The sequence below is a fragment of the Bos javanicus genome, chromosome 8, assembly GCF_032452875.1.
Source record: "Bos javanicus breed banteng chromosome 8, ARS-OSU_banteng_1.0, whole genome shotgun sequence".
NCBI classification, from domain to species: domain Eukaryota; kingdom Metazoa; phylum Chordata; class Mammalia; order Artiodactyla; family Bovidae; genus Bos; species Bos javanicus.
The window spans coordinates 105,934,093-105,950,721 of NC_083875.1; the positions used below are offsets into that span (position 1 = coordinate 105,934,093).

At 41.2% G+C, this 16,629-nt stretch overlaps 1 long non-coding RNA gene across 1 annotated transcript in view; it reads left to right on the top strand.

Annotated features, from left to right (window-relative positions):
- The window catches only part of LOC133253215 (uncharacterized), a 76,841-nt gene extending 66,574 nt beyond the window's left edge, over window positions 1-10,267 (top strand). The window contains exon 3 of the long non-coding RNA XR_009738240.1: window positions 10,134-10,267. This is a non-coding gene — a long non-coding RNA (uncharacterized LOC133253215). The remainder of the gene's footprint in view (window positions 1-10,133) is intronic.
- Window positions 10,268-16,629: the final 6,362 nt, after the last annotated feature.

The following is a 16,629-nucleotide window of genomic DNA, read 5'->3' on the forward strand; positions in this document are numbered from 1 at the left end:
TGAGCTTTAAGCCAACTTTTTCACTCTCCACTTTCACTTTCATCAAGAGGCTTTTTAGTTCCTCTTCACTTTCTGCCATAAGGGTGGTGTCATCTGCATATCTGAGGTTATTGATATTTCTCCCAGCAATCTTGATTCCAGCTTGTGCTTCTTCCAGTCCAGCGTTTCTCATGATGTACTCTGCATATAAGTTAAACAGGGTGACAATATACAGCCTTGACGAACTCCTTTTCCTACTTGGAACCAGTCTGTTGTTCCATGTCCAGTTCTAACTGTTGCTTCCTGACCTGCATACAGGTTTCTCAAGAGGCAGGTCAGGTGGTCTGGTATTCCCATCTCTTTCAGAATTTTCCACAGTTTATTGTGATCCACACAGTCAAAGGCTTTGGCATAGTCAATAAAGCAGAAATAGATGTTCTTCTGGAACTCTCTTGCTTTTTCCATGATCTAGCAGATGTTGGCAATTTGATCTCTGGTTCCTCTGCCTTTTCTAAAACCAGCTTGAACATCAGGAAGTTCATGGTTCACATACTGCTGAAGGCTGGCTTGGAGAATTTTGAGAATTACTTTACTAGCATGTGAGATGAGTGCAATTGTGCGGTAGTTTGAGCATTCTTTGGCATTGCCTTTCTTTGGGATTGGAATGAAAACTGACCTTTTCCAGTCCTGTGGCCACTGCTGAGTTTTCCAAATTTGCTGGCATATTGAGTGCAACACTTTCACAGCATCATCTTTCAGGATTTGGAATAGCTCAATTGGAATTCTATCACCTCCACTAGCTTTGTTTGTAGTGATGCTTTCCAAGGCCCACTTGACTTCACATTCCAGGATGTCTGGCTCTAGGTCAGTGATCACACCATCGTGATTATCTTGGTCATGAAGATGTTTTTTGTACAGTTCTTCTGTGTATTCTTGCCACCTCTTCTTAATATCTTCTGCTTCTGTTAGGTCCATACCATTTCTGTCCTTTATCGATAACTGTGAAAAGAAGAGAAGTGAAGAGCAAAGGAGAAAAGGAAAGATATAAACATCTGAATGCAGAGTCTGAAGTCAAAGCCTCGTTAACCCAATATTCAAGCTGAGGCATCTCAGATTGAAATGTATTGTAATCTTAGCTCTTAAAAACATAGCCAAAGTCAAATTCTGATTTAGTATGCCATGGAATCTGCATTTTGACAAAAGCTCACAGATAATTATGAGCACCATATTTGTGAAGAAAGCTTTTTGAGACTACAAAGAGAGCCCTTTCTCAGTATGAATTGTTTCCTTTCCCCAAAATGTGAATGTGAATGGTGTGTCCTAAATAATAATAGTAAAACTGAAAAACTGAAACAACAACAAAAAAGATCCATTTCCAGAGGAAAAAAAGTGAGTAAGGTCGGGATAATGAAGAAGGATGAAATTATCTTTCCTGAAATATTTGATTTCTAGTTTAGTGTTAACAGTGTGTTTTTATCACAGTGATCTTGCTTTTCTCTATTCTGCTGGCTTCCTGAATTGCCAATTGGTGCATTCCTTGGACCAGAGACAAGACAGCATTAGCCCCGAGTAAGAGGAAAGGAAGTGACTGGGCAGGGGCTTGGTGGACAGATCATTTGCCTCTTCCCTCTTGCGCCCTCCCAGACTCTCGCAACCAAGAGGCGTGCACAGAACTGTGAACACGAGGGGCCAGCAGGCAAGCAGTTTCCTCGGGGATATGAAATGCACAACTTACGCATTGCCTGGAAAGGCCATAAGGATTTAATATTTGTTACAGAAACAGTGAGGCTGCATTAATATTTTAATGGTGAATGAATATTTAATCCAAAACTCTGAATGGAAAGCGGACAAGATAACCATGGCAGGAACAGTCACACCACCCAGCTGAAGATGTTAATGATTCGCTGGCTTTGGCAGTGGTGATAATGCCACACAGCGTATCCATTATACAATGCCTTTGCAATATTAGTAAGTCACGCCTCAGAATCAAAATTGGAAGAAGCATCGTTTACTCTTTGAGAAGCAGTACGAAGCACTGGATGGAGCAAATCTTTGGAATCATGGGAGCCTGGAATTGAGTACCAAGTTATGTTTTGCTGGTCATGCAACTGGAAAGAAGACCATTCACCTCATTGAGCTTTATCTTCAAGATGAGATCGGCACCTCCTTGATACGATTACTGGCTGCATACACTATTCATTCACTTGCTTTCTTTTCTCCTTAAGATATGGGAGAAAAAAATTGAAGGTGGTTTCAGTGTGTCTTAATTTAGCCCCTTGTCTACTTCTTGAAGGAAACAATGAAGTTTTCATTTTCTTATTTCTCCTAGATACTTATCTATCATCATTCTATTTCAGTGGAAAATTTTCTAAGTAGCTGGGAGAAGCTCTAATTAAAAACTCAATTCTATCCCTTCAATTTGATCCTTAAATTAAAACACATGGATAATACTTGTTTTTTAAATGCACTGAGGCAACTTTGTATTGTCCCACTGTTAAAGGTCACATTTACAAGATAATTGCAATGTATCAGTAAGTTTCTCCTGGCAGGTAATTGTCCCTCCTGAAAGGCTAGTCTGTGGCCCTGTGGTGCGGGCTGCCTTCCTCTCCCCTCTGCAGCCCCACCAGACTCTGTTAGCGTCCTGATTTTGTCACTTGGAACTTTCCATAACTTAATAAACACATGGGCTTGAGAGTTCGAGAGCTTTTAGATCCAAGTCTCTACTTGATTCATTATCTGTAGTGTGATCTTGAGCAAGGTCATCACTCAATCCTCTTGTCAAGGGACTTTCATTTGTAAAATTGTGACAGTGACATTTAATCTCATTGCTTCCCAAGCATCTATGAAATATATATATATATATACACACACACACACATAAAATGAAATAGTTTGCAGACCATTCCAATTTTTCAAATAAACAAACTGAGATGCAGAGACCAAGTAACTCACTCAAGGTCATTCAGTAAGGACTGGAACACGGTCTTCAGAACAGACTTGAATCCATATTATTTGTAATACATCTCTTTAATATACTAAGACACATTTTTAAATCTAAGGTTGCAATCAAGAGTTAACAACAGTGCAGTACTAAATATTGTGTTCTCTCTGAGAGCAATAAACTTCAATGGCTTTAGGTTGTAATATTTAAATGCAGTGTCATAATTCCTTGCCTCATGACCCAACCTAAAAACCAGAACATTGAATATAATATGCCCATCATAAAAGCTAGAATTTTCTTTTATTGCTTTTTACAATTTTTTAATGAATTGAGGTGTTATTGATCTTAATTCTTTTTCTCATGTACACTCTAAATGGAATGTATTCTAGTTTCTTAGTTATTTCTCCCAATCTTGATAGCTGTCTTTTTCTGCTATATGAACCCCAAGACCCTGAATCTTATTTTTCTGATCCTTTAAGGGGTTATTCATAGTGATGGCATCAGGCCCTATTCAATCCTCACTTTCCTAAGAAATTTAATAAATGAGGACATTAAAAAAAATCAAAATAATTGTCTATGAAGAAAATCCCAATGACTCTACAAAAGAACTTCTAGAACTTAGATGAGTTTAGCAAGGTTGCAGAATACAAAGTCAACAGAAAAAAAAATCATATTTCTATAGTCTAGCAATGATTAATTAGAAACCCAAATTAAAAACATAATATTATTTTAATAGTTCTAAAAAATCTGAACTTTCAGGTATAAATCTAACAAACCATGCACAGGATGTCTTCTAATACATAGCTGGAATCTAAAAAACTCTTGTAAAATAAATTTTTTTTAAATGCCTTCAATGGAGAAACATACTATATTCATAGACTGGAAAATTCCACAAAGTAAAAATGTCAGTACATCCCAAGTTGATCTATGTTGAATGCAATTTCTATCAAATCTTGTGAAGATTTTTGTAGATACAGACAAGCTGATTCCAAAATTTATGTGAAAAGCCCAAGTAACTAGAATAGCTAAAATGATGAAAAAAAAAAAAGAATCAAGTTGGAGAAATTACATTACTTGATTTTGAAACTTCATTTATGGTTATATTATGAATTGTAGTGCTGATGGGAGGATAGCCATATTGATCAATAGAACAGAATAGAGAAACTAGAAACTGATCAACTCAAATATGCTCAACTCCTTTTGGAAACAAGTGGAACAGCAATTTCAGAGAAAAGATATCCTTTTCAACAAATGGTTCTGGAACAATTTGGTATAGGAAGGAAAAAGAGAAAGGGAGGGAGGGAGGAGCCTTGAAGCAAACCTCACATCTTACACAAAAATTAACTCGGATCATAGATCTAAATGCAACTATAAATCTCTGAAAAGAATATATAGGGGGAAATCTCTGTTACCTAAGTCAAGGGAAGAATTCTTAAGTGTGATTCCAAAAGTATAATCCGTACAAGAAAAAAATAAGTTAAATTTAGACTTCATATAAATTAAAAATGTTAAAGACACTATTAAGAGATGAAAAGACAGGCTGTAAACTAGGAGACAATATTTTCAAATCAGTCATCTAACAAGGAATTTGTGCCCAGAATATATAAAAAATACTTTAAACATGAAGAGAAGGAAACAAGCCATTCTATTAGAAGATGACAAAAAATTCTCTCAGTTGCCCCACCGAATTGAATATACAGAGGTAAATAAGCACATGAAAAGAAGTTCAGCATCATTCACCATTAGGGAAATAAATAAAAATACTGTTATTTCCTGCTTCTGTCAGACCACAAACTACTGTCTTCCTTTCATCTCAGCAGTTCCCTAGTCCCTGTGCCCAGCTGTCATAAAGGTTTTGTGTTCTTTGGATTAAAATGTACTGGTAACTAAACTAAGGGTAAGAGCACTGTTTCCTGTCAACAGTGGGCCTTTGCCTTCGATAAATCTTCACTGAATGCCACCTAGGTATTATATATAATGTTGCAGTGCTGCACAATCACACTCATCTCACACACTAGCAGGAGAAGGCAATGGCACCCCACTCCAGTGCTCTTGCCTGGAAAATCCCATGGATGGAGGAGCCTGGTAGGCTACAGTCCATGGGGTCACGAAGAGTCGGACATGACTGAGCAACCTCACTTTCAATTCTCACTTTCATGCATTGGAGAAGGAAATGGCAACCCACTCCAGTGTTCTTGCCTGGAGAATCCCAGGGACGGGGGAGCCTGGTGGGCTGCCATCTATGGGGTCGCACAGAGTCGGACAGGACCGAAGCGACTTGGAAGCAGCAGCACACGCTAGCAAAGTAATGCTCAAAATTCTCCAAGCCAGGCTTCAGCAGTATGTGAATCATGAAATTCCAGATGTTCAAGCTGGATTTAGAAAAGGCAGAGGAACCAGAGATCAAATTGCCAACATCCGCTGGATTATCGAAAAAGCAAGAGAGCTCCAGAAAAACATCTATTTCTGCTTTATTGACTATGCCAAAGCCTTGACTGTGTGGATCACAACAAATTATGGAAAATTCTTAAAGAGACTGGAATACCAGACACCTGACCTGACTCTTGACAAATCTGTATGCAGGTTAGGAAGCAACAGTTAGAACTGGACGTGGAACAACAGACTGGTTCCAAATCGGGAAAGGAGTATGTCAAGGCTGTATATTGTCACCCTGCTTATTTAACTTAATATGCAGAGTACATCATCAAAAATGCTGGACTGGAGAAAGCACAAGCTGGAATCAAGATTGCTGAGAGAAATATCAATAACTTCAGATATGCAGATGATATCACCCTGATGAACTAAAGAGCCTCTTGATGAGAGTGAAAGAGGAGAGTGAAAAGTTGGCTTAAAACTCAACATTCAGAAAACTAATATCATGGCATCCGGTCCCATCACTTCATGACAAATAGGTGAGAAAACAATGGAAATAGTGACAGACTTTATTTTGGGGGGCTCCAAAATCACTGTAGATGGTGACTGCAGCCATGAAATTAAGAATGCTTGCTCTTTGGAAGAAAAGTTATGACCAACCTAGACAGAATACTAAAAAGCAGAGACAGTACTTTGCTGACAAATGTCTGTCTAGTCAAAGCTATGGTTTTTCTAGTAGTCATGTACGTATATGAGAGTTGGACTATAAAGAAAGCTGAGGGCCAAAGAATTGATGCTTTTAAAGTGTGGTGTTGAAGACTCTTGAGAGTCTCTTGGACTGCAAGGAGATCCAACTAGTCTATCCTAAAGGAAATCAGTCCTGAATATTCATTGGAAGGACTGATACTGAAGCCTAAACTCCAACACTTCGGCCACCTGATGTGAAGAACTGACATTTGAAAAGACCCTGATGCTAGGAAAGCTTGAGGGCAGGAGGAGAAGAGGACGACAGAGGATGAGATGGTTGGATGGAATTACTGACTCGATGGCCATGAGTTTGAGTAAACTCCAGGAGTTGGTGATGCACAAGGAGGCCTGGCATGCTGCAGTCCATGGGGTCACAAAGAGTCAGACATGACTGAATGATGGAACTGAACTGAAGTGTGAAGATGACAATAATGATACAAATGTGTTTATCTAGATGAAGAACCAAAGAATTGGGATAAGACAGGTCACTAATTCAGTTCAGTTCAGTTCAGTCACTCAGTCATGTCCAACTCTTTGCAACCCCATGAATCACAACACGCCACGCCTCCATGTCCATCACCAACTCCCAGAGTTCACTCAGACTCATGTCCATCGAATCAGTGATGCCATCCAGCCATCTCATCCTCTGTTGTCCCCTTCTCTTCCTACCCCCAATCCCTCCCAACATCAGAGTCTTTTCCAATGAGTCAGCTCTTCGCATGAGGTGGGCAAAGTACTGGAGTTTCAGCTTCAGCATCAGTCCTTCCAAAGACATCCCAGGGCTGATCTCCTTCAGAATGGACTGGTTGGATCTCATTGCAGTCCAAGGGACTCTCAAGAGTCTTCTCCAACACCACAATTCAAAAACATCAATTCTTCGGTGCTCAGCTTTCTTCACAGTCCAACTCTCACACCCATACATGCCCACTGGAAAAACCATAGCCTTGACTAGAAGGACCTTTGTTGGCAAAGTAATGTCTCAGCTTTTCAATATGCTATCTAGGTTGATCGTAACTTTCCTTCCAAGGAGTAAGCGTCTTTTAATTTCATGGCTGCAGTCACCATCTGCAGTGATTTTGGAGCCCAGAAAAATAAAGTCTGACACTGTTTCCACTGTTTCCCCATCTATTTCCCATGAAGTGATGGGACCAGATGCCATGATCTTCGTTTTCGGAATGTTGAGCTTTAAGCCAACTTTTTCACTCTCCACTTTCACTTTCATCAAGAGGCTTTTTGGTTTTTCTTCACTTTCTGCCATAAGGGTGGTGTCATCTGCATGTCTGAGGTTATTGATATTTCTCCCGGCAATCTTGATTCCAGCTTGTGCTTCTTCCAGCCCAGTGTTTCTCGTGATGTACTCTGCATATAAGTTAAATAAGCAGGGTGACAATATACAGCCTTGACGTACTCCTTTTCCTATTTGGAACCAGTCTGCTGTTCCATGTCCAGTTCTAACTGTTGCTTCCTGGCCTGCATACAGGTTTCTCAAGAGGCAGGTCAGGTGGTCTGGTATTCCCATCTCTTTCAGAATTTTCCACAGTTTATTGTGATCCACACAGTCAAAGGCTTTGGCATAGTCAATAAAGCAGAAATAGATGTTTTTCTGGAACTCTCTTGCTTTTTCGATGATCCAGCGGACGTTGGCAATTTGATCTCTGGTTCCTCTGCCTTTTCTAAAACCAGCTTGAACATCAGGAAGTTCACAGTTCACATATTGCTGAAGCCTGGCTTGGAGAATTTTGAGCATTACTTTATTAGCATGTGAGATGAGTGCAATTGTGTGGTAGTTTGAGCATTCTTTGGCATTGCCTTTCTTTGGGATTGGAATGAAAACTGACCTTTTCCAGTCCTGTGGCCACTGCTGAGTTTTCCAAATTTGCTGGCATATTGAGTGCAGCATTTTCACAGCATCATCTTTCAGGATTTGAAATAGCTCAACTGGAATTCCATAACCTCCACTAGCTTTGTTCGTAATGATGCTTTCTAAGGCCCACTTGACTTCACATTCCAGGATGTCTGGCTCTAGGTGAGTGATCACACCATTGTGATTATCTTGGTCATGAAGATGTTTTTTGTACAGTTCTTCTGTGTATTCTTGCCACCTCTTCTTAATATCTTCTGCTTCTGTTAGGTCCATAGCATTTCTGTCCTTTATTGAGCCCATCTTTGCAAAACAGAAAGTTGTTCTTGGCAAGGGGAAAATATATTGTGAAGCATATTCAAAGTAGCTGCTGCTGCTACTGCTAAGTCACTTCAGCGGTGTCCGACTCTGTGCGACCCCAGAGACGGCAGCCCACCAGGCTTCCTTGTCCCTGGGATTCTCAAGGCAAGAACACCAGAGTGGGTTGCCATTTCCTTCTCCAATATTCAAAGTAGCAAGAACTTTTAATTCATATATTGGAGTTCTACATAGAATTTAATTGGGAGGGGGGGGAAGAAAAGATGTATCTACTGGCAAGAAACTAAAGAGAAAAAAGAACAAAGTCTCCTGTGATAGATGATGTCAGTAAACTACAACCAAACTAAACAGTCATTGTTCTGTGCCTCCTTCTGAATAGAATTAAATCTGTGAGCGTTCACCTTTTTGTTTTCCTGGGAGAGTACGTGAAGTATACATGAGAAAGAGGGCAAGATGGTTGGACGCAAGATGGAGAAAAAGTCATCAGCCTGAACTCAGCAATCAGAGTCTGCAGTTCTAAAGAGTTTCTGCTTGGTCAAGGAGGGAAAGAAACCATATGAGTCCCTGCCAGAAGCTATACAGAATGCCTTACATAACTAATTTCATTTGATCCCCACAAGAACTCTCACATGCAGGACTTAGATCAGCAACATGTCCCCTCTGCTTGTCTCAAGCATCAGACGATTTCTGAGCAGCAGCCATAGAGTCCTATGCGAGCCTGCACCACCGATGGATGCAGACTCTCTCCTAGACATCTCTGCCTCACCTGAGCATCCATTCTCTCTCATTCCTTCATAACCATTCACTCAACCTCCAAACTTCAAGGCAGGAGCATCCAGTCAGCCAGAACCAGGTGAAGCCCTCCACACCAGGACACCTAAGAGGATGCACATCCCCATATCGGCTTCCCCACTTCCCTCTAGACTCACAGTGAAGCCCCTAAGATTGGGAACCAGTTTATATCAACAGCAGAGCACATGACAAGTACCTACTTTAGGTACTATCATACCAACTTTATAGAAGAAAGCACCAAGGCTCAGAGAAGTATAAAATTGGTCCTAACACTACATAGTGAAGTGAAAGTCGCTCATTCGTGTCTGACTCTTTGTGACCCCATGGACTATACAGTCTGTAGATTTCTCCAGGCCAGAACACTGGAGTGGGTAGCCTTTCCCTTCTCCAGGGTATCTTCCCGACCCAGGAATTGAACCGTGGTCTCCTGCATTGCAGGCATATTCTTTACCAGCTGAGCTACCAGGGAAGACTACATAACTAGTTTTTTAAAAAACACTTTATTGAGGGATGATTGACATGTAAAAGTTGTACAAATTTAGTGTAATACAACTCATTGAGTTTGAGGATAAGTATACAGCCATGAAATCATCACAGCCATCAAAGCCATAAACATACGCATCACTATTATGTGACTTTTGTCACAAGAAAAAAATAAAATAAAAAAAAAACACACAATCATCTCCTCCCAAAGTTTCCCTCCGTATGATTATTACTATTATATTATTATTATTCTTATGTTTATAACATGTAACATAAAATCTACCCTCTTATAAATGTTAGGAGTACAACACTGTATTGTTAACCATAGGATCTATGCTATATAGTAGATCTCCAGAATTTATTACTTATATAACTGAAATTTTGTACCTTTTGACCATCACTTCTCCATTTCCCCCTCCCCCAGCCCCTGGTAACCACCATTCTACTCTTGGCTTCTGTGCATTTTGGCCATTTAAACCCCACATATAAACGAGATCATTACAGACATGTCTTTCTATGTCTGGCTTATTTCACTTAGCTTAATGTCCTCCAGGTTCATCGTAAATGGCAGGGTTCCCTTCGTTTTTAAAGGCTGAGTAATACCTCATCATACATATGCCCTGTTTTCTTTACCTGCAGGTGGACATTTGGATTGCTTCCACTTGTAGACAATTGTGAATAATGCTGTTATGACCATGAAGGTGCAGATAACTATCTGGGTCCCTGTTTTCCATTCTTTTGGATATAAATAAAGAAGTACAATTTCTGAATCAGATGGCAATTCCATTTTTAGTTTTTTAAGGAATCACCATAGTACTTTCCACTTTTTACACTCCCTCAACAGTGAGCAAAGTGTCCAATTTCTCTGCATTCTTAACATGTATTTCTGTTTTGTTTTTGAAAGTAGCCATGCTAATGAGTGAAGTAGATACCAGTGGATAATTTTTGGTTCATGTTCAAAACTGACTCCCAGAGTCCCCTGGTGGTATAAAAAATAATCCCAGTTGCCCAAGCACAGTGGTAACTTACTTATTGGTCTCTCTCCTTTCTTTGAAATACGCATCAACTAGTATTTCCTCAAATTGCCTCCCAAATAAACTCCTTACACTCCAAGTCTTACCTCAGGGTCTGTTTCTGAGGATCCTGAACATAATTGAGATTATGTTTTGTTTGTCTGTCTGGCTGCAACACGTCTTAGTTGCAGCATGCTGGATCTTTGTCGTGGCTTGCGAGACCTTTAGTTATAGCATGCGGAATCTAGTTCCCCGACCAGGGATCGAACCCAGGCCCCCTGCATTGGGAGTCCTGAGTCTTAGCCCCCGGACCACCAGGGAAGTGCCTGAGGTTCTGTTTTATCTCTGATAGTGCGTATTGACAGCACTGCCTACCTCATCAGTTATGTTAGACTAATTTCCTTCTCAGCCTTAGTTTTACAAAAGATTACCTGTCCCCACAAGCAGTTGGGAGGGAGTAATTTCCTAAATATGACTTAGCTCCATGAACATACTCTCCTGCACACTCTTAAAAAAATATAGGATTCATTTAGTCTATCCCATAGATACGAAATCTTCCTTTCTTTGGTATTGGCAAAATCCTAAGAGGGCACAATTTCAGAGGTGAGCGAGAGCTCACAGGTATACAAAGCAGCTGTTTATAAATGATGTGCCATAGAGCTCCCATGGTTTTGGACTCTACACATGTTTATTGCTTTTGGTTCAGAACTTTGTTTACAATATTGCTAGTCATCTCAGCTAATTACAAAATATCCAGAATCCCTGAGGCAAGCTTTGTTTTTTTAACATTGTTATAAATATCTGCATATCTCTGTCAGTCAGGACTTTATCAATACTGTGTCACCATAGCATAGCTCCAAATTTCTTGATTTTTCTATTAATCAGTCAATGTAAATATGAAATCATTTCCCAGAAAAAAAATCCATTGCTACTTTTTCTCTTAAGTATATGCTGGGGATTCCAGTATAGTGTGATTAAACATCAATCAACAACCAGTAAGGTTTCCACAGCCATAAAAGTTTATAAACCATAGATCTAGGTCAAGCCCTCATGCAATTTATAATTTCCCTCCATGACTTCTCGACACATGTGCTTAAACATGACACATTAAAGAAAGCTTCTACCTCCCAGAGATGTCTGCTTTATTTTAAGATATTTCTAATTACCGTGAAGATTCCTGTTTTTCCCTCTTATTGAAACCCACCTCCCTGCAACTTCCACTATTCCATCTAGGACAGATTTTGTTTGCTGGCTTTTTCAAGGCAGTCTCAGACCTTGGGGGAGTTACCCAGTGTTCTTACACAGGCAGGCAAGAACCCTTGCAAGTATCTGAACTCCTGTACCTTTGGCATCCAGCAAGTAGAGGGTACCCCAGTCCTCTGCTTGTTGGCAGCAAACCGCTCCTCTCCAGTCCAACTGTAACATATAGGGAAGTGATGGCAAAGACATGGATTTCACCAAACTTAATCAGAGCCTTAAGTGAATCAGTGGGATGCGGGTAGGATGGGAGTTAGGGGGTACAGAGAAGGGGGAAGGTAACTTTCCAGCCCCACAACATATGGCAATAGTTTCATTGAAAGCTCAAGGCAGTATTTATTTCATGTGGTGACGTTGCCCCAAGAAGTGCACAGGCAAAATTTCTAATACATGAACCCTAAATCCAACTTTTCAAATCTCCTCTTCTTCCTCTAATTCTCTTTCCCCCACCCAACCCTGCTCATTTTTTTTTTTTTTTTTGAATACTCCATGTTCTCTTTGAAACCTGGGGCAGAATGAATGGAATGTTTTGATTTACTGCAGCCCCCCTTGAATTATATTTTCCCAAATCAATTCATTTCCGCACATTCTGACAACTGAAGGGTAGGAGCCAGAGCTGAGGGGGCCAAGGGTAGGGTGGTGAGAGGTGAAGGTATAGCAGGGAGTGAGGCGAGTGGGAGATGGGAGCTCCCTGGAGGGGTGGGGCCGGAAGAAGATAAATTACCCTTGTGCTTGGTGTTGAGAGAGAAGGACTCAGGAGAGCTTGGTATCTGAGGTGAGCACACATGAGTCCTGGGGGCGGGGTGGGGGTGGGGTCAGCTGTCAATCAGAGGGTTCAAAAAAATAGAAGGAAAAAAGGCAACTTCATTCTGAGAAGAGAGAGAACTGGAGACTTGGAGAGTCTCCCCTACCTCCCCTGCTTTCCCAGGGCCATGATTATGGCTTCGTGCTTGCCCATTGACTCCTGTAGCTGCATCCCCATCAGAAGTGGGCAGTGGTACTTCTCTAGACCAAGTGTTCAAGAATTCTGGTCAGAAAGATGAAAAAAGGAAACTTTTCTTTTCTATATCCCTTTGTTTCTTTTCAGTCTCTCTCTCTTTTTTTTTAAGTATTTATTTTTAATTGAAGGATAATTTCTTTACAATATTGTGTTGGCTTCTGCCATACATCAACATGATCTCTTCAGTCTCTTTTATTTTTCCTCCTTTCTTTCCTCCCTTCCTCCTGCTTCCCATCCCCGCTTCTTTTCTTTCTTCTTCCTTTCCCCACCCCCATTCTTTCCCTTGATCACTTTTCCAGACTGTATTGAGCAGCTGATTTGTGGGACAGTCTATGTTAATTAGGGCTTCCCTGGTGGCTCACCTGCCTGGTAAAGAATCCGCCTGCAATGTGGGAGACCTGGGTTTGATCCCTGGGTTGGGAAGATCCCCTGGAGAAGGGAAAGGCTACCCACTCCAGTATTCTGGCTTGGAGAATGCCATGGACTATTCCATGGGGTCACAGAGTCGGACACAGCTAAGTGACTTTCACTTCACTATGTTAATTATGGTAAGACCATAGTTCTAAGTTATCAGACAATTCAGCTGAAAAGACATTCATCAAGAAGCTCTGTGCTACATGCTGGAGATACAGGTCTAAAAGGAATGCAGCACCAACTGTGGCCACAAGGAACACACTGAGGCAGTCCAGTGGTTAAGACTCTGTGCTTCCAATGCAGGGGGCACAGGTTCAATACAAGGTCAGGGAACTAAGATCCCACGTGCCACGTGGCACAGCCAAAAAGGAAATACATTGCTATTTAGGGGGAGACAGACATATCATTACTCATTTGTTTATTCTCTGAATCCCTATGTGAGGTGCTGGGACCTTTGACTGGTTTTGAATTTATAACATGTAAGACCATGCCTGGCCTCTAGTTGACATGCAATAAATATTCAATAAGTACATTTATTAGTACACCTGTGATGTGTCAGATATTTTGTATGCTTTATTGTTAATCCTTCCTCTAACCTCAAAACAAAGCTGTGATTATCCCCATTTTACAGATGAGAAACAGAGGCATAGAGAGATTAAGCAATTTGCCAATGTTAAACACCACTTAGAGGTGAAATAAAATTAAGATGCTAATTCAGGTCTGCCTGATGCCAGTGTAGAATATTTTCCTGCTCTTCCATGCCTCTTTCTACAAAAATTTGTGAATAAAAAACCACTAGGTGTCCACGCCAAGTTGATGAGATTAAACCTTCCTAATTCCAAAAGAGAAATCTTATCATAATTGGTAGGAAATGGAGGTTATAATGTATTTTGCATTTCATGAACCTTTATAAATCATGAACACCCAAATTTTGCTCTTGCAAGCTTCCACCTGCATAATTGTAGGACCCTGTGGCATCTAGCTGAAGTCTCTTTCTAGTTATTTTTAGTATCAACATATGCTCCGTAGTGAGTTAACTCCTGTTCCTCTCTTCTGGTCCCTTCGTTGGTATCTTCTGCACAAAGTCACTTGGGATGGTCGCTCGACATTAACGTGGCATTCATGACCTCGAATGGGAACAGTGTGCTCCCACTGCAGACGGTGTATCCCAGGGTCCCTCAGACTCGTTTCACAAGATGCCCAAGGTGGCTCACCAGGGAGGCGCTGCTCCTGGAGTAACTGACTCATCACATGCTTTCACCACCTTCTCAGCAATAAGTAGGAGGAGCTCCTGGAGTTGCCAAACCCTGCTGTTTTGTCTACAGTACACCTTACATCAGAGCCAAGTGGTGTTTCTGCTAGAGATGAGGCGGACACGCCACTCTTCAACTCCCCACGCCTCATCATTTGAGGCCTGAAGGGAGTTTGCTTGTATGCAATAGATTGACTGCAAAGCTTTCACTCCTCACTGCATCTGTGTCCTTTCATGGTAAACCCACTGACTCTGGGTTGGGCCATGTGACTGACTTCGACCCAGAAGATAACGACAGACTTGACGTAAGCAAGTGCCTGCAAGAACACGCCTGGAGCAGACTGCTAGAGGAGGAGACGTGAGAAGCAGAGGCAGTTGGCCCAGCTAAGACTATTGCAGCTTTGCAAACACTCAACTGATCACTTGAGTCCCATGAAGATTGTAAGAGCTTCCCAATCAACTCGGAGACTTGTGAAAAATAACATATGTTTATTTAAAACCACCACTGTTTTGAAGTGGTTTGTTATATAGTTATAGCTAGTTTATTTACTGTGAGTTATGTCTCATGAATCGTTCATGGAAACGTTGTTTAAGTTCTTGACACCAACAGTTCTCTCCAAAGCGTCAGAACCCATCTGAGAAAGATGTATCATACGCTACTTTCCATCTTCTGTATTCCCCTCCCCTCTCCACCTTTTCCCCAGAGATCTGCTTACAGAACTAGCCTACGGTACTATTAGGAAGCAGATGACCTCTGGTCCATTCTGTTCTTCCATTCTCTACTTTTCTCCCTTCTCCCTGTCTCCTTTTTCCATGTCTCTCTCTTTCCCATATTCACCAGGGTACCAACCTGCTCACTCATCAAGAAAGAAAAAGATAAAACACAAAGCTCTCATATAAATTAATTAATGCAAATAGATGCCTATGGGTCTACCAAATCTATAACTTCATTAGGCATATACAGACAAGGCAAAATTCCCCTTAGGCTAAACCAAGAGTTCACAACAGAAGAAAGAAATAAGTGTAAATATAATTGATATACATGAGTATTAGATGCCTCCGGCGGCTCGCATAGTAAAGAATATGCTACAACACAGGAGACCTGGGTTTGATCCCTGAGTTGGGAAGATCCCCTGGAGAAGGAAATGACAACCCACTCCAATATTCTGTCCTGGAGAATCCATGGACAAAGCAGCCTGGCGGGCTACAGTTCATGGGGTTTGCAAGAGTAGGACACAGCTTAGTAACTAAACCACCATCACCACATGAATTTATCCTATACATACACACAGATATGACTTTTAAGGAATTACACAGACATAGTAAGATTAAATCGATTAAGAATTAGCAAAGGTGATTGTGAAGATTAAAGTTAAAGAAGGTTGCATTATGCAAAACCACATTGTTACCACTAAGAGCGGGTGTCATGACTATTTTTGGCCACTATCATAGATTGATTTCATATGTACTTTATCACATTTTCTTAATAATTCTACATTAGCAGGATAATAATAAACAGTGGTTTTGTGCCTGCATCTTGCCTTATGATTTTGCTAGCTATATAGGAGAAGTTTTGACCTTCCAGGAGTCCATTCTTGGTACCTCCTAAGGGACCAGTTCCACAATGCCAAAGTTATCCTACTGAGCTTCCTTGGTGGCTCAGATGCCAAAAATCTTCCTGCAATGCAGGAAAACTGGGTTCCATCTCTGGGTCGGGAAGATCCCCCAGAGAAGGACCTGGCAACCCACTCCAGGATTCTTGCTGGAGAATTCCATGGACAGAGGAGCCCGGCAGGCTACAGTCCATGGGGTCACAAAGAGTCGGACATGACTGGTGACTAACACTTTCACTTCCTTTTCCCAGTGGCGTCGGAGTCAGCCAGCCATGGTCATGTTTGCGTGTGTCTAGGAAGCTTTAATTTCCCTGATACCTACAGACAGGCCCTCTTTCCCTTTGACCCATACTTTTATTTCACCTGTCACAACCCTCAGCATCAAGAACAGCATGTCTTCCTTCTGTCAGCCAAGAAAAAAAAAAGCCTCTGAATTTCATGAGCAATTTCATATCACAAGCAATGAACTTGTGAAATACAAGGAGCAAGCCTGAGCCTGTCAGGGCAGTAAAGGGAGCACTGGGCTAGGAAGCAAGAGGCACAGGTTCTAAACACAGCTGTACCCCAACTTCCTCGCTGAACGTGG